This window comes from Rhinolophus ferrumequinum, chromosome 7 (assembly GCF_004115265.2).
Source record: "Rhinolophus ferrumequinum isolate MPI-CBG mRhiFer1 chromosome 7, mRhiFer1_v1.p, whole genome shotgun sequence".
NCBI lineage: Eukaryota > Metazoa > Chordata > Mammalia > Chiroptera > Rhinolophidae > Rhinolophus > Rhinolophus ferrumequinum.
This window is the reverse complement of record NC_046290.1, coordinates 22,495,220-22,514,520: the sequence shown is the minus strand read 5'-3', so window position 1 is coordinate 22,514,520 and position 19,301 is coordinate 22,495,220.

Below are 19,301 nucleotides of genomic sequence, written 5' to 3'. Positions count from 1 at the left end.
TAAAGAGGAGTGCCTAGGAGTGTAGCAACCCTCCATCTCACTTAGCCACAATCTCCGCTGGTTTTCACAGATAGAAGTTGTGGTGACTTCTCTCCCCAGCACTGAAATCCTGGTCTGGGGAGGGCCTGGGACCCCTCACATCTCAGGGGGCACCTCTGCAGCTGAGATGTCCCTTCCAATTTTTAATGATCACAGGACCAGCCCATTCTGTGTCTCTGTCCCTTCTACCATGTTTTCCTGAAAATAAAACCTAGCCAGACAATCAGCTCTAATGCGTCTTTTGGAGGAAAAATTAATATAAGAACCGGTTTTATTTTACTATAATATAAGATCAGGTCTTATATTAATTTTTGCTCCAAAAGACGCATTAGAGCTGATTGTCCAGCTAGGTCTTATTTTCGGGGAAACACGGTATCAGTCTTTATGTGGCTTCTTCTGTATGTCCATAGTTGTAGGGCTTTGGTTCAGCTAGACTTCATGTGATTCTCAGTGATAGTTGTTCTGTAGTTTTGTTGTAATTGATGTGGTCCTGAGAGGAGGTGAGCACTGCATTTACCTACTCTGCCATCTTGACCAGAAATCTGACTAAACACTTCTTAACATTTAATATATTATGAGTAGTTTTCCATGTCAATAAAAATGCTTCTTATTCTTAATAGTCATGTAGTATTTTGCTGAATGACCACACCATCATTTACTCAACCACTCCTTTTCCATGCTGGCTGTCAGCTGCGAGCCTCTCTCAGCTGGGAACCTTTCTCAGCTCCTTATATCTACCTGCATCCCTTTGTACTTTGCCCATTCCATCTTCAAACCAGAAATGGTATGTTGAGTCCTTCTCACTCTTGGAACTTCTCAGACTCCTGCCTGTTCTGTTGCATCTCTTCTGGCTCCAGTCAACTTAAAGTTCCATCCTATCCTATGTCCGTAATCTAAATCACATCTTCAAAGTCTCTTTTTCACAGAATATAGCATGTTCTCAGGTTCCAAGGATTAATGTGTGGATATCTTTGGGGGCTGTTCTGCCTGCCACAGTGTTTTGCATCATGTGTGCACATAGTTAGGTACTTTATGAATGTTAATGGCCTTAATTTCTGAACCATTCAGGTTCACGTCTTACTTTAGCTGTAGATAACATTACAGTAAATCTGTTTGTATGTTTTTTAACCTGGGTCACATCTCACATATTCTAGTTTTTCTCTATCCTGAGGTCAACTTTTAAGGAAAGGAAAAGGTTCACGGTGGTAATCTCAGTTTGGAAACAGCACTTCTCACTGTGCACAAGAATTTAGAATTGAGAGATAAGAGAAATAATATACCTGGAAAAATCTTGTATCAGTTAGGATTAGGATCAGCCTGGTGACAGGAAATTTAATTTTTAAAGAGATAAAAGGGCTTAAACAAAGTTGAAGTTTACTTCTTTCATATAAATGAAGTCCAGAATTACACAAGGGCTGGTACATTAGCTCCACAATAGTCATGGACCCAGCCACTTTTTATTTAATTGCTTCATTTTCCCCATATGGCTTCAATCTCATGGTACAAAATAGCTGCTTGAGTTCCAGCAATTGCATTTACATTCCAGACAGCAGGAAGGAGAAAAGAATAAAGATATCACACATAAGATTCCCTCTTATATCCCATTGGCTAAATGTTGATCATAAGGCTACCCCTAACTACAAGAGGACCTGGGAAATGTAATCTCTATTCTAAGTATTAGTTTTGCGCTTTGTTCTTATTTCTAAGGAAGTAGGGGAGTACGAATATTGGCGGGGGAGGGAAGGAGGAGAATAGCAGTCTGCCATAGATCTAAATGTACAATTATTTTCTGGTTTCCTTATGGGTCCTCCTACCTGCTGGCTGGTAGTGATCACCAAATTGATCTCTGGTAAGCTATATATAGGCCTAGGAAGGCGTAAAGAGACTACGGATGAGCATTATTATCCAAATGTTCATTGTTCAAATCCCCAAACAAGGAACTAAAGGTCACTAATGAACTGGCCATGTGTAAAATTCATCCCCACCCATCTCTCCCTCCTCACTTAATGCTAACATCTGTCACTGCCCATCTCCTCACAACTTTTTCCTTCGGCCTCTCCTAGAGTGTTGGGTAATGCAACAGAAGGCAAATGCCAGGCAAACCGATTGCAAAGGGACATTGCAAATATTACAGGTCCAGGGTTTCATGAACTCATGAAATGATATTAAGGAACTTCCGTATCACAGCAAAACCAATGACAAATGAGCACCTGGAAAGAGGGAAATGAATTAGCAGTTAAAGAAGGGAAAATTGTTACGGCATTTCAAAAGGGTATTGTCTGAATATTTAAGGATTAGGAGAAGCACTTGGTGAAGCTTGTGAAAATCACCCTTTGTGGATTGTTTTGTTGAAAACGTGAAGGATATTGTATTATGCAGCGTTTTCAGAAAAACACACCAAAAGTTAAAACCCCAAACCTTATAATTATTTGTTCATTTTAAAGGATAACACATGGTCAAAGTTACAACTTAAGTAGGTTTATTATAAGAGGTAGTATTTTAGGATGATTGGCTAATGATTATTCTGAGTCTTTTGTTCTAAATATTTGCTATTTTTAAGAGACAAAGAGAAAAGATTTTCATTGGTCACTTGCACCTTAACTTGCAATGGTAATCCTGTGGACTGGGGAAGAGACATTTTTGAGGGTGAAATGGAAGAGGGGGTCATCTAACCCCACTGTGTGTCATGAGCTAGAGTGACTGGGCTAGTTTCCTGTGGTTGAGGGGACCAATGGGCACGGATCAGAAACTGCACTAGGAGCAGTGGAGGATACAGGCAGAGGCACAGGGTCTGTCTGGTGAGGGAAGCACATGGATGCAGAAATTTCCATGTAACGTGAATACGGCCAGCACTCATACTAGATGTAACCTCTTTGGGAAGAGAGGCTCACACCTGTTGTTGACTTTGTTGTCCCCAGTGCCTGGGACAGTGCCTGGAGTACTGGAGGGGCTCAAAAGGACTGTTCACGGAACTAGTTGAAGGAAAGAAAGCTTCACAAGGAGGGGCAGGTTGTGGAGGGATCATCCTAACTAGAGTGTAAGATGAGGGGTAGGTACTGAATGTGGAGGCTGAAATGCAGGCAGATCAACAGTTGACAGTAGTTTTACTTTGAGGGGGAGAACCTGAAGGCGTTGAAATATGGAAGAGTCACGATCAGCCTTAGATCTTAGCATAGCAGAGCCCTCTGGCACTGTGGAGGGTTATTGCCATCAGCAGGATCAGACTGGCAGCAGGGAGCAGCACTGAGAGACCATAGTCATCGCCCTGGTAACATATCAGACAGGAGTGTATCGCTTCACTCAGTAACTAAATCGTTACTGAGCATTTAATACGTGCCGGGCTTTCATTGATAAAATGTCATCATAGCCATGTGTTGTTTTGAGTTAAAAATCGCCTGTCCTTTCCTCTTTAAAAATGTAGTCATTGTAAGAAGTTTAATGCCTCAGTGCCTGAGTTCTCAGTAAACATCATGGTCCTCTCCTCTCACATAGAGGAAGGGGCTGCGTGCAAACACCAGACCTTTGTGGGGAGGAGGGAAGAAGAAGAGCCCACCAAAGACCAGCTGAGAAGGACTTTGTCCATTCTTTCATGTTGCTCGAGCGAGGCCAGCCCCCCAGAGCCAGTCAGTGATGTCATTGAAATGAGAAAATATTTGCATGAGAGGCCACTGCCGGCAAGCTGGTATAAACAGTCACACTCTACCTGCTGATGGTGTCTGTAGAAGGATATTATTGAATGACATGCCTAAGTCTCCAATCAGACACTGAGGAAGGTAGCCACTCCCCATATGTAAGGACACCCCTCAGAGGCCTGGGGTGTGGAGGGGCGGGAAGATGAAGGACCAGAGCCCAGGGACTGTGGTAGTTGTGGGGGGCCCAGCACATGTTGGAGGCTGGGCCGCTGGGGCTCGAGGTGGGGACCAGGCTCCTCGTGGGCCATAGCTCTTGTTATGGGCTGAATTGTGCTCCCCCAAAGTTCATCTGCTGAAGCTCTAACCTCCACTACTTCAGAATGTGAATATTTTGAGAAAGGGCCTTTCATGAGGTAATTCCATTCAAGTGAGGCCTCTAGTGAGGCCCTAATCCAATGTGACTGGTGTCCTTATAGGAAGAGGTCATGGTAATCTGTGGACTCGGGGAGGGGCAGTTTGGACATGCACATACGACTGGGTGATGACACATCAGGAAGGCGGCCACCCACGAGCCAAGGAGTGAGGCCGCAGGAGTAACCAAACGTGCTGGCCCCTTGATCTCAGATTTCCAGCCTCCAGAATTGAGAGAAAATCGATTTCTGTGTTTTCAGATGCCCCAGCCTGTGGTATCTTGTCCTGGTGGCCCGAGCAGACTAACGCAGCTGTTAAGAGGGGACCCGCCTGGCATCTCCAGCTTCCCCTCTGCTTTCCTGCACCTAGTTCAACCTTCACCAGAATTTTTCATGTGGCTACACTTCTTGTTTTCCTATTTGCCTCTTCCACTTGGCCGTGAGTCCCTGCCGGGGAGGGACTATGTTTTGATCAACTTGTGCTTTCAGCACCTGGCACTTTGATTCCATTGTGAAGATTTGGAGGAGGGTATAATTGGGCACCTCTGTGGCCGTCTTGCTGAAGATGTATCATGCATTCATTTGTTCAGTCATTCAAAGTATATTCATTAAAAGACTGCTTTATGCTAATAATTATTTGTTCATTTAAAGAATAACACAGTCACTATTCCATCCTAAATTATAGTGATGGGCTACATTCTAGGAAAACAAAACACATAGCCGCGAATTCCCAACCTATATGAACTTATGAATTTAGAGTGGCAAATATATATTGTGGTGCAAAATGATAATGTTATTATGGATGGAACAAATTGCAGCGACCATACAGATACGGAGGGTAAATTGTGCTCATCTTTTACCCCAAAGAGAGCAAGAGAGGACGCCTCTGTATGCTTTCAGGGCCTCGTCTCAGATTGACTGGTGGAAATAGGACAGTTGACTGTCTTATGCACAGTGTCAGACTGCATGCCAGGACATTTGCAATTCCAACAGTGGGCTTTGAAAGTCTTCTTTCTGCAACTTAGCACGTTGCCTAAACCTTTGAACGGGATCAACTCCTAGAGAAAGGGAAAACCTCAGAGCTAGCTTGCCAGGTGACATTTCCATCTCCTCCTGGCTTCGGTAGGCACTGAGAGCCAGCCAAATCTCTCTTGCCAGCCCATCATTTGTCTTACTTAGGCTTTTCCCTGGGTTGAAGGCTATCATATTCTAATGAGAACAACATTTCTCTGAGACCTCTGGGGTGTTCGAAAGTGTGCAGATAGCTGCCCAGTGAGCCACGGATGCAAGGTGTGGTTAAGTATATGGACTTTGGCAGGAAAGCAGTTAAGCAGGTCTTCTTCACCTTGCTCTTTTCTCCTTCCTCTCTCTTTCTTTCTCTCTCTCTCTCTCTCTCTCTCTCTCTCTCTCTCTCTCTCTCCCCCACTCCTTTGCTCTACCCCCACCTGCCATCCCAAATCAGCAACTGTCAGTTAATGGTGAGAATCAGAATTCAAGAAGAGCATATAATCTTTACAGGACTTTGGGGAAGGTGGGCAAAGGTGAGGGTGGAATCAGCTCTGAAATGAAAAGAAGTCTCACGATATCCACCGTTCTTCGTGCTGTGAGAGTGTCTGAAAACTCACAGCTCTTGAGCAGACTGAGTCCTCTTAGAGGACAGGCCAGGGCAATCTTCTTTATTCTCATTAAAAAACTCTCACTATACATGTTCATAGTCATCTTTCTCTTCTGCTTGACTCAGTTTCACACATTCATCCTTAGTGATTCCGTGTTTCTCCGAAAATAAGACCTAGCCAGACCTTCAGCTCTAATGCATCTTTTGGAGCAAAAATTAATATAAGACCCAGTCTTATTTTAATATAATATAAAACCTGGTATAATATAATATAATATAATATAATATAATATAATATAATATAATAAACATAATACCAGTTCTTATAAGGTTGGGTCTTATATTAATTTTTGCTCCAAAAGATGCATTAGAGCTGATGGTCCTTCTAGGTCTTATTTTTGGGGAAACACGGTTGTATTAGGGTTCTCCAGAGAAACAGAGCCAATATATGGAGAGAGAAAGAGAGAGAGACTGATTTTAAGAAATTGGCTCATGCAATTATGGAAGCTGACACGTCCAACATCTGTATAGTAGCTTGTCAGGCTAGAGATGCAGGGAAGAGTCAGTGTTGTGGTTCAAGCCCCAAGGCGATCTGCTGGCAAAAGTCCTTTTTCCTTGGGGGAGGTCAGACTTTGTCCCTCTAGGCCTTGACCTGACTAGATGAGGCCCACCCGTATAGTGGAGAGCAATTTGCTCTACTCAAAGTCCACTGATTTAAATGTAAATCTGATCCAAAAAATATGGTCCAAGATACATCCAGAGTAATGTTTGACCAAATATCTTGGCACCAGGCCCGAGCAAGTTGACACAAAATGAGCTACTCACATGGCCCACAACTTTCAACATTGTGATAGATGATGCCTATAGTTCCTTACGTACAAAAAGTCAGTGATTCTAGGGCTCCCAACATGAAGGCGAAGTACTTTTCAAAGTGTGGTCTTTGGACCACTGCTTGTCACATGTCAATCAAGTGGATAGCAGGTAGTATGACAGTTTCAGAAGAAAACAAATTGGTATACATAAATTTCACACATTTTGAAATGTAAGATGAAGTATTATTTCAGAAATACCACAGCGTTCTTAATTAAGTGTTATACTTTTTAAGGGAACCCAAGATCTATATTGGTCGGTTGAGTTCTGCTCATATTCAATAAGTTATTTCTTTTGCTTGTTAAATTTGCATTTTTCGTTGTTATTGTTTTTTGGTCTGCATTATATCCCAATTCATAAAAATGCATTAACTACCTGGACTGGTTCATTAGAATATGAAAGTCATGATAAAAATTAATAAGTAAAATACTACCCAAATGATTTCAAAAAATTTAGAAAAAGGTGAACTCCAGTGCAAGTATTAGACATAAATATGTGTGTTCTGGGACAGGTAAAACCATGAGTTGATAAATATGTGCAAGCAACTATAAGAGAAAATGTATGAGAAAATTTGAGGTATTTGTCACAACAAACACCTAAAATCACACTTTATTGATTCCATATTGGCTCACTCTCCTCTTTCTCCCCCTTCCTGATGTGTTGTCTGTTGTGAAACCATAAAATAATGGCTTGGAACTCATCAAAGCCTGGCATAATTTTCAATCAAATTTTCTGGTAAACTAATTAAAATTTCTGGAACAAGTGTAAAATCATGCATTTCAGAGTAAAACTGATGAACGCTGCTCCTAAATTGAAGTGAGATCTCTGAAATTCTACTGACAATGACCAGGTCGAGTGATACGTTTCAGACTAGGTTACCTAGAACTGCAACCCTTTGAACAGAATATCCAGATTATGAGGGATGGATGTCAGGGAGCAATGAACTCTATTATCCCTGGGCTGAGCAGCTGTCCTCCAGCTGCTGTGTGTTTCAGAGTTAAAAACAGATGCATGCAGATTTCCCACTGCATATTGGAAAATATGAGATTTTCATGGACATAGCTGCCAGAGCATTGCGTCTGTCGCTGAAGCTCCAATTTATTGGTCAAGCCCCTGGACTTAGAGAACAGATTGTAGAGTACCCAGCACCAACAGGAGTATAAACCCATGTCGGTGATTGATCTGCAGCCTTATGCTCCCTGCTCTGAATTGAAAAATCCTTCTACAGCTGGAGAACATGAGTCTGATTATGGTGACAATCTACACCTCCCTTGAGCCCAGAGGCAGAGCAAATCTAACAGGGCAGTGGTCAATTCAGAATTCACCCCTCAGTCCTTAGGTATGAATATGTCAGTCCTTAGATGTGAATTGGGTATTTCACACAGGAGTCAACTCTGGCCTTGAATTCTTCATCTGTGCCGATTGACTTTTGTCATTGTATTGGCTGTCCAATGTATGTAATCCTGTCCATATGGTGAGGATTCCCCAGGTAGTGTAGTGGGACTGGTGGGACTCAATGACCTAGTGTCCACTCTAGGACCTGAAGTATAGAAATTTCTTTTTCTCCCTGCCCTCTGCTAGCCATGGCAGGGGTGTGTGGTTTAGAATCAAGCAATCAGATACTTGCCCCCAGGACCTGTACTCGGAATAAGTGACAAACAATGGGTCTGTTAAGATTTAATCACAGTGGCTTCCAGGGTACCTAAGAGTATGCAGGATCTGACTCCAGGACAGTGACATTACAGCCTGATGGTTCCTACTGCAAGATAATTGATTAATTTCCTGTGTGGGACCCTCTAGACTGCCTTTCTTGCGTGTTTTTCAAGTCTGGTCTTGTAGCTGCCAGTCAAGTCTATGAACACCTCACAACTTTCCACTGCAAGCCTTCTCTGCCTGAGACATACTGCAATGGCTTCTGTTGCTGAATATCCGAATCCTTATTTGATACACATGCCTTTTCATCTATGTATGGTGGGGAGCAGAGATGGTGGTAATCAAAAAGGAGGAGGAGGTGGGAGAGGAGGAGGAAGCAGAGGAAGAGGAGATGTTAGAAATATTATAAAGCTATGGACAAAAAAAAAAAGAAGACAAGTAGGAAGGTTATGAAGTAGATCGAAATTTCAGATTCCCACAGCTGCCTTAGAAGCATTACCTCTTGTCCTTTTTTATTGTATCTTTCTATGTGCTGACAGTTTTCCTTAAGAGTGACAGAACCACAGTGACTTCCCTGACAATCTCTTCTTCATTTTGTCAAGAAGACCCTGGAGAGATCAGGCTTAGAATAGATTAGGGGCGTGCAGCCTGAGCGCTGCCGTCTGTTTTTGTAAATAAAGTTTTATTGGCACACATCACACTCATTCATTCCTGTATTGTCTGTGGCTGCTTTCGAGCTGCTCTGGCAGAGTTGAGTAGTTGAGACAGAGATTGTACGGCCAGCAAAGACTAAAATATTTACTACGTGGCCCTTTACAGAAAAGATTGCTGACCCCGAGAATAGAATGTGGGCATCTCTAAGAACTGAGGTGTCATTCATTGTGAAGCATGAAGATTACTCGTCTAGAAGTCAGCAGACCTGTGTTTTAGTTCTGGCACTGCCACTAAGTAGCTACAGTACATTAAGCATATTCTCCTCTCTAGGCCATTATTTGCTCCAACATAACAGGTCAGAGGAATTAGATTAAATGGGCTGCAGCTGGCTTTGCTTTTCTTAAAATTCTGGGATGCTCTTGTTGTTACTCATAAAATATGTGACCTCTCCACTGATCCCAGGCGCCTAAAATCTGGCTGATTTTGCACCAAAATCCATCCTAGGATGGGGCCAGCATGAGCATTTGACTGGATTTGTAGGAAGGTGTGCAGACAACAGAGGCAAATGGCTCTGAAAGATGGGGGACCATGTCACACCAACTGACAGGAACCAATGGAATGAGTGAACTCATTGTGGGACATGGCTGGCTGGACTCCTGGTTTGGAATTCAAGAATGCTTTTCGTGTATGGCCTAGTTTAAGGCTTGGAGTAAAGAAATGTATTTGGGATGCCAACCCCAGATCTGCTCCCTTTGTGGTTCGGGTGGAGTGTCTGGAATCAGCATTACTCATGTGGAAACATTTTGCTCTTTAATACCTCCAGAAGATCCTGGAACAAGCTGTGGCAAACCATGAAAGCAGGCAAGACAGAGCTGCCTTATTATTTGCTGAGACAAATGATTAATTTTCAAGGTGGATTAAAATTTTTATCTGAGTTATTCATAAATCTGTAGAGCTTTATTCCTTTAGGAGGTCTCTCTGTTTCTGCCTAGAAAAGAAATCAATCCTTATTTTCTCAAATTCATCTTTGGGAAGTAAAAGACGTTCATGAAATATCTTTTAAAATTACACAAGTTTCCCAGACTACTTAATGAACACCAACACCCTGTAGTACCTAAAGCTGAATTCAATGGAGGAAAAATGTCTCCTAGCACTTAAAAAGAGAAACTGATTGTTTTCATTGGTCCGAAACCTCTTCATAGGTTTAATTATTCAAATGCTATTTTTTAACTGACTAGCAGGAAGTATAATAAAGTTCATCTTGACTTAATGTTTTCTTTCTAATAATTTCTTTCATCTCCACCCCTTTTTTCTATCCCTGCACTAGAATGATAGGTAGTGGGTGCCAGACACTGCGCTGGGAAGAGAGTGCCTGACTATTGAACCATCTCTTTTAATCTTCACAAAAAACCACGTGAGACATAGCATTAGCCTCATTTTACTAATGAGGAAACTGAGGCTCAGAATGGTTAAGGTAACATAGCTAGAAAGTTCAGGAGTTGGGACTCAAACTCAGGTTGGGTCTGAGCCCAAACCAATGTCCATCTGTCCATCCTTCCATCCATCAACCATTCATCTGACATCCACCCATCCACCCACCCATTCTTCGATCCATCTTCCTGTCCATCAATAATAAATATTTATTGACATTTATTGTATTCCTGGCACTGTATTTAATATTAGAAATACAATAGTGAGAAAACAAAAGATTTCATCATGGAATGCTCTAGTGAGGAGAACAGCATTGAAAAATAATATAACAGGTACATGTAAATTTTAACTCAGGAAGTACTACCAAGAGAGATTTTAGTACTCCAAGAACCTATGAGAGAGGGAATTGATGTAGTTAAAGATGAATATTAGGTGAGGTAGGATATAGACTACCTATAGGAACAAATTAATCCTGAAAGCACAGTGGTTAAATATAAGAAAGTTTATTACTAACTTAGAGTTAGTAATAAACTAACTTTAATCCTTTTAAAAGGATCACCAGGGTTCTTTACCCAGTCAATCCTGGACCCAGGCCAACAGAGACTCTGCCATCATAGCTCCCATCTGGAGTATGTGGTCTCCAAACCCATTGTGGGAGGAGAAGAAAAGTAGGATGATCTCACCGGATGTTTTCAAGGCCAAGCTCAGAAGTGGCTCACCTCCCCCATGCCCATTAACCAGAATCCAGTCACCTGGCCCCAACTGAACTGCAAAGGAGGCTGGGAAATGTCTAGGAATTGAACAATGAAATGAAAATACAGGCACTGTTTCTGCTGTGAGAAGTCGTGGAAGGCTTCCCGGAGGAAACAGTGACTGACAGAAGGAGGAGGTGTACTGTTTCCTCAGGAAGTACGGGGGGGAGAATACCCAAACGGAAAAGAATTTCCAGCCCTCTGAATCCCTCAGCTCCTTTATAATTGGCTTATTTAAACTTAGGCAGGCTTTAACTATTTAGTCTGTACAATTTATTAATTTGGTTGTATTTTCCATTTACTTATTTTACTACTGGAAGAAAGTTGCAGAATAAAGCTCTGTCCAATAATAAACATAGCATTGTTGTTTTCCCTCAAGGATCTTCAATCCAGTCGAAAAGATAAGACAAATATGTAGAATGTTAAGTAATCACACAATGAAGACAGTATTGTTTATCAAAGGCATCAACAACACAAAATGTATTATCTCACATAGCAAGACAATCAAGTGGTTTGACATTGGGTACCCAGGGGCTCAGGGATGCCATCACTCACCAGGTATTTTATATCTTTCTGTTCTGCTCTCTGCAGGCTTGGCTATATTGTCCTACTTTGTATGTTAACAAGACAGTATTACGTGGAAGAAGAAACAGAAAAGGTACATTTCCATTTTGTATATCCCTTTTTAAGAGTGAGAAGTCTCTCCCCCAAGTATCCCCGCAGCTTCCTCTGACACTGTGCTGCCAAAATAATCACTGGCACCATGATCACCCCAGTGAAGATTTAATCCCTGCAACCAGGACTTGCTTCCTCAGAAAGAAGAAGACAGTCAACTTTTGTTACAAGGAAGAAAGGGAATCATAGTTGTTGGACCCCAAACAAACAGTGTCTGCCATGTGCTGAATGAATAGGTCAGCCATGTATCATAACAGCAAGAGAACCCATGATAGTGTTATCTGAATAAGCCTGGCAACACTTCATGAAGCAAGACTGTAGGTTCAGAGAGGGCTTTTCAGTAAGAAGACAACGACCAGAAGAGAGGAACGCATAAGGGTTGATGGGCAATGGAAGGAAGTGACTGACTGGAGCAGTGGTATATGGGAGTGTAAGGACGGCTGATCTTAGAGAAACTGGGGGTTGGGATAGTGAGGTGATCTCCACAGGCCCATCCGAAAGTGCTTATGCCATCCTCCCTGGAACATTTCAGGATGAGAAAATTATCTTCCAGAGTCTCCAGTATTACTGAATTCTTCTCTGTGGTTACCAAGTGTACCCAGCTCTCCTGGGATGTCTGTTCACTCTTCACAATGACACCTGTGATGGTTAATTTTGTGTGTCAACTTGGCTACTCTCCGGTGCTCAGTTGTTTGGTCAAACACCAGTCTAGATGTTGCTGTGAAGGCATGTTTAAAGATGTGATTAACATTAAAGCAGATAACCCTCCACAAGTTGGGGGGGCCTCATCTAATCAGTTGAAGGTCTGAAGAGAAAAGACTGAAATCTCTGAAGGGGAAAGAATTCTGCCTCCGCACTGCCTTCATACTCATGACTGTAGCATTAACTCTTGATGGAATGTCCAGCCCACCGGCTTGCCTTGTTGGTTTCAGACTTGTCAGCTTCCACAATTGCATGAGGTAATTCCTTACAGCAAACCTCACTCTATATATGTGCATCCTATTGGTTCTGTTTCTCTGGAGAACCTGACTTATGATGCACCTCCCATTTTCAGGATTAACTTGGATTTTAGGATCTTGCTTTTAGGATCTTAGTGCAGCAGGATCTTTCAGCAAAAAACACTCATCTCACCGTTATGTGAATGTAGTTTGTCTTGTCAAATAACCAGAAGGCCAGCATGGCATGGCCTGCTGGGAAACAGGGTTCCTGAGTGTCAGAGCTGCATCTACCTCACATTTCTTCAAGGTCTGGATCAAGCATGTTTGCCCTCCATCGACAGACGTGAACTTCGGTTTCTGAATGAGGAAAAAGGGGTTGGGAAGACTAGTCCTGGGGAAGGTTGTTATGTCAGTGTCCAATATGTAGTTAGCAAGTCACCTGAAAGGGAAAGGCTCAAGTAGTCGTCTATCAGTACCCTAAATCTAATCTAGGTGTCCTGGGTGCAATCTCCAGAGGAAATTAGAAAGCTTTTGTATAAGAAATTGTATTGGCCTCTGCCTAAAGAAAGAAATTATTAGGAAAAAACGGAGATGAACTGAATAAAATTTATAAAAGAATTCAGACAGACCCACCTGGGTGATGTATCTGTTCCCTGTGGCAGAAATATTCTTAGAGAGGAAACTGCTGCATCCAGTTACTAAAGCTATATGCAGTTGTCTCTCAGCTCCACCCCAGCCTTCAAAGCTCTGCCTCGGGATGCTGGGACCAGGATTCTGCAAATTACTTTCCTCCTTTGTCAACCAGTAGGGGGTGCTGGAAGAAGGTGATGGAAGGTGAGGAGGATCCCAGAGACACTCGCTCTTTCCTTTTCCTTGCTGTTTTTGTATCATTTGAGTGATGGCCCTTCACTCTAATAGCCGTAGCTGGTTCCAGGCCAGTGTCATTATATATTCCCAGATTTAGCCTCATTGCGTCCTGACAAAGGTGCCAACTTTAGTTGGGCAGTGACCTGTCCTTAATCATCTGAATCCCAGCTCTGCAGGGTCCCTTCTTCCAGCTTCTAAATTCTGATAACACCAACCTCTTCCCTTTCTACTCCCAGTCTTAGGGGACGGTTGCTTCCTGCAGTTACTGTCTCTGTATTCAACCCATTCCTTATATTAAATTCTCTCATTGAAATACCTGGGGTGGTTTCTGTTTTTGTGTTTGGACCCTGACTGACACAAATGCTTGATAATACCAGCCATTAATTGTTGTGGTCACACGCTGGCAGGCTGTGAAAGAATTCACAAAGCAGGTAGAAATACAGAAAGAAGATTTATTAAAGTAAGAGGAGGGGTTCAGCTGGGCAGAGTCTGCTGGAGACCACTTCCCCAAGTCTTTGTTTCATCTGAAGTTATATATTTTCTAACTAGGACATAAATTGCTTTGGCCTGTAGGGAAATTTTCTATTGAGTTTGGCTTTGTCCGTTGGGATGGGGGAAGGTTCCGTTAAACTGATTATTGGTTAAACTGGTAATCGAAACCTTTGCATATGTTATGTAGATTTAAGTTGGAGCCAGGAGTGGATCCCATACAGATGCAAAACCTCTCCCAAATCATAAGGCCTGCATGGCTGAAATAAACAGAACCATTGAAACTGGTCTACATAGTAAATGTATAGTAAACAGAGTCATTAAGGTTTGGCAGGAGGGAAGAGAGGCAAAGAAAAGAGAAAAAAAAACTTTCTAAAAGTCCCAAGCTAAATTACACTTGTTAAATTAAATTATACCATAGTCCAAATCTCAAAACAGAAGATTTAGTGCCACCACTACAATTCCCCTGTCTTATCATTAATACTCTATTATACAACAAATTCCAAAATTCCATCTCTCTCTCTCTCTCACACACACACACACACACACACACACGTGTGCGCGTACACACTCGCTTTCCTATTTATCACACATCTCTCTGATTGGAATTGGCTTCTCATGTAGAATTCCAACAGCGAGAATTTGTTGTTCGGTAAACATAGAAATACATGTATAGTCCACTTGAGAGTTCCGAGTATATTTTTTCATTAGAATGCTGTTTTTATACATCAGTCTCTGACAGTCTGACAGCCTTCTTTTGGCTATGGAGACCAATCGTTCCTAGCAATGTGTTTCCTGCACTCACCTAATGAGGATCAGGCCCTAAACCGTGTGATTCCACCAAGGTGATGACACCCTGACTAGCCAACTCCTCTTGTGTTCCTCCTCGGATTTTTGCCTATTAGTGCCAAGTGTAGCGGTGTGGAATTAACCCGTGGTCACTCACCAAAGGTGAAAGCATTCACAAACTCTACAAAGGAAGTTTTTATTAAAGTTAGGAAGAGAGAATGCCCATGGCAGTGTCTAAAGAAGATGGCTGCCACTGATATACGGATCTGGTACCCCAAATGATATAGGGTTCTGGTGTCTGAGCCTGGAGATCTTGGTCTCACACACCTGAAGAATGAGAATGTGGACTCAGAAGGAGAGGTAGAGAAGCAAAGATTTTTATTAAAGCAAAAAAGCAGCTCTCTAGCGAGAAGTGGTACCCAAAATTGGGATGCCCACTGGCTAAGACAAAAAGCTCTTATTTTTATACTTTTTCTTGTATGCTTGGGGAAGGGAGCTGGCGCTTTCTGATGGAATTTGTCTATCAGATTGCCCTGTTGTTCAGCCTAAAGGGATTTACGAAATAACCCATTTCTGTTTATCAGATTTGCTCTGTTTGTCCAGCCTGAGGGATTTACAAGATAACTTGCTAACCTCAGAGTGCAATTACCTTTTTTCTCAGTCCTGGAGTAAATGAGTCATTTCAGAACCTGGAGTTTCAGGATATGGCTGCCTTTGTTTATTCCACCAGGGACTACCTGTTTACCTGATAACATGCTAGCTAACCTGTCTTACCACGCTTGTAAAGAGAAACACCCGCAGGCAGGGGTCCCCGGAGCAGAGTCCAGAGTCTTAGAGTGGACAGCTGCACCTAACTTCAGGTTAGCTTTTTCTTATATAGGAAAGGGGGAGTCAGTCGGGCTGGTTTGAGGGCTGACATCCTTCCTGGGGTCTGGTCTGTTTGAAGATGATGTTATCTCTGGACTCGGGGCTCAGACTCAGCCATTGAGGCCTGGGACTTTAATGCATCAGCAGGAAAAACTGCACGAAGTTGTAAATTGGATTCCAGTCTCCAGTGTCTGGGCACCTGAGGATTAAGAAATTGCTCTTTCCAGGTTAGGATATTTACGAGATATGGGAAGTCTTGAGAAAGGGAACAAACAGTTCTTCAGTTAATCAGTGAGGGGAGAAACAAAGAGAAAACATGAATATCAGGATGGATCAAACATACTAAGTCTAATTACAGGTGGCTAGATAGCGAGCTATGTGGTGAGTTAAACTGCGAACTAGCTAAGTCTGACTGCATTATTGATTCCCTGAATTTCACCCTCACACTGGGCACCAACCTGTTTTTCTTCAAATGGCAATAGCTGTTATTGAGATACAATGTCCCCTTTCTGAATACACTAAGTTCTTTTAAGTCTTCTCCAAATAAGACTTCTCTGGAAAGGATCTGAAAAGGCTTCAACATCAAGTGATAAATGACCGATATAGCTAAACTACCTCATTGCCCACTTTTAATTTTATTTGCATTTTAAAATACGCTCCTCATTTGTTTACATCAAAGGGAGCCAGCCCTGGTTTTAGAATCTCAGAACTCACAGAGCTGAGTACAGGGAGAATGTTTCAGTGGGAAGGGATAGAGAGAGGTGGGTCGCATTCCACTGCTCCTGAAAATCGTGCGAACAGACCCCTTCTTTAGCTACCCTTGAAGTTGGCGCTGATATAAAGACATGTTCAGTCCCACACAGTTCTTGACTGTCCCTTGCCAGACCATAGCTGTTCTCCTGTTGGCCAAGGCCACAGTGGAGTGCCCCGGGGGAGGCCACAGGGTACCTACACATTTCATAACAGCCTTCTTTGTAAAGCTAAATAAATATTTGCCTCCAGCTGGCAGAGCTGATTCATGGAGCGGAGCTTGCGTACTAGTCATGTGTACCTCTGCTGCTCATGGTGATGGCTATGCCAACATCCTGGCTGGACTCTTGGGGCCCGCTGAGCAAGCAAGGGTCAGTGGCAGTCCCAGGACATCTTAGCAGCCGATGTCCCCAGGCATCTCTCGTGAGCTTTCACAGACAGAGACAGGGGTGCAGAAATGGGACTCCAACTCCTCCCAGCATTTGCCTAGGGCAGATTCTAGATGTTTTTAGTACTCAGCCCACAGGCAAGAAATTAGGCCCAACACTAATTCACTTCTTTGACCAAGGGACATTGCCAGAGCATGTATGAGAGGACAACTCCCAGTGAGATTTAATAATAAGCCAAGGTTTAAAATGCATTCTTGGGAAGGTACTGGTGGAAAGTCAGAGGACATGTACTGAGAGGCTGGGGATTCTTCTCTGGGTCAGGTTTGCTGCTCTCCATCCATGAACTTGAACAATTGACCAAGCCTTTTCAGACTGCCATCTCCTCATCTGCAAGAGGGTGGGGTATGGAGTTTTCTCAAGCTTCCCTACATGCTCTCTGAGTTGGTTTGCGGGGGCTGCTATAACAAAGCGGCGCAAATCGGGTGGCTTAAGTAAAGGAATTGATTGTCTCACAGTTCTGGAGGCTGGAAGTCTGAGATCAAGGTGTCAGCAGAGTTGGATTCTTCTGAGGGCGGTGTGAGAGAATCTGTATCAGGCCCTTCTCTGAGCCTCTGGGGGTTTGCTGGCACCTTCTGGTGTCTCTTGGCTTGTGAATGCATCACCCCGCCTCTGCTTTCATCTTCAAATGGCGTTCTCCCTGTGTGCGTGTCTGCCTCTGTGTCCATTTTTCTTCCTCTTTAGAAAAACACAGTCCTATCTAGTTAAGGCCCACTCTAAGGACCTCATCTTAACATGGTCGTCTATGAAGATTTTACTTCCAAATAAAGCCATACTCGTGGGTACTGGGGGTTAGGACTTCAACATCTTTTCGGGTAATACAATTCAACTCATAACTCTCTGACCTCAGATTGTGGTGGGTAGGCCTGGCAGCTATGGAGCTGACCTTCTTTCTAAAGTTAGCTTGTCATTGGTCTTCCCCTGCTTCTCTGGAGGAGGCAGGAGGACGGATGTAAGCAAATCTGATAATTCCTTTCAACTATGTAATTCCAGGCAAGTCACTTAACCTCTTTGAGCCTCTATTTCCTCATCTATAAATGGGGATAATAGGTTTACTGAGGAATATCACTGAGCTAAAGCAAAGAAGTACTTGGCTGGCACGTGGTAAGTGATCAAGAAATTATAGATATTATTTGTTCTTGTTGAGTCAAGGAGAGGATGGGTCAGTGATTTCTAACCTTGGCTGTACATTATAATCTTCTCGGTCAACTTTTTAAAAGCCGCTGGTGCCCAGGCCCTACTAGAGATTCTGACTCAATTGGTCTGGGATGATCCAGGCACTGATCTAATCAGAAGCTCCCTTGTTTATTTAATTATGCAGCCAGGTTTGAGAACCACTAGAATAGATGAAAGGACTGAAAACACCAGTGGAAAATCTCAATGCAGTTGAAAGTCAGAAGAGTTTGACTTGTAGCCACTTAGCCAGATGGTCCAGGTTGTGAGAGCTGCCAGACACAGTTCTTAGAAAACTTGTGAATTAGGTGGCCTAGAGTTCAGAGCCACTTCTTGCTTTGTGGTCTCCCTGTAAAATTGTTTCCAGGCCTCCCTGATGAGGGAGCATCCCCAATGAGACATTGCTCTAGGACTCTTCTCCCACAGCAATAGTTCATCCATTTGCTTGTTCACAGGACCTGGGAGTTATCCTTTTCCTGTCTCCAGCTCCAGGTCTGTTAAAAAGTCCTAAGTGAGAGTTAATGCCAGATAACAGCTCCATGTGCTACCTTCCACAGGGGTATTTTCCTAAGAGTCCTCAGCACGCAATACCAAGAATTCTCCAGTGAGGTCATTTTGGATACCTGAGGGTAGACTTGTGGAACGGATAGCAGAGCTTCTTACGCTAGGTGGGTACTGCCTGCTTTGAATGAGCATGACTCCCAAGGCCCTACATTTGTGTACTGGAGAGCTTCTGTTTTAAAGAATAACTCTCACTCTCTCACTCCATCCCCAGCACCAAGTCTTTTTAATATATATAAATGTGGGCTCTAGAGGCAGCTGTTTTGGCAATTGCAGGAGCGATGCAACTTGTGCCAGGAGATGGCTTTGCTTCTCAGGCCCCTTTGCTGAGTGCGTGTGGGAGGGGACGGGGGGCAGCTGAGAAAAGCCTTCTCATATCTTTCCATTTCTTCAATTTCAATCAAGAATATGTCACAAGGAAGAGTAGCCTGAGACAAGCAATATACTTTTAACACAAAGCGGGATGTTGTATCTTCATCGGGCGATAAGCGATTTGAATAACTTTGTTTTAACTTTGGCTTTTGGAAACTCAATAGAAAAGGCAATTAAATCTAGGACTGGGAAATGCGTTTGCTAAACCCAGCAAGTCTGCGCCTGAATCCAGCTCAGTGTGCTGGAGTCACCCAACTGACTGCCTTCTGTTGCTGGTGTCGGGAAGGGGAAATGAGTTACTTTAAGCTGGTCACAGGA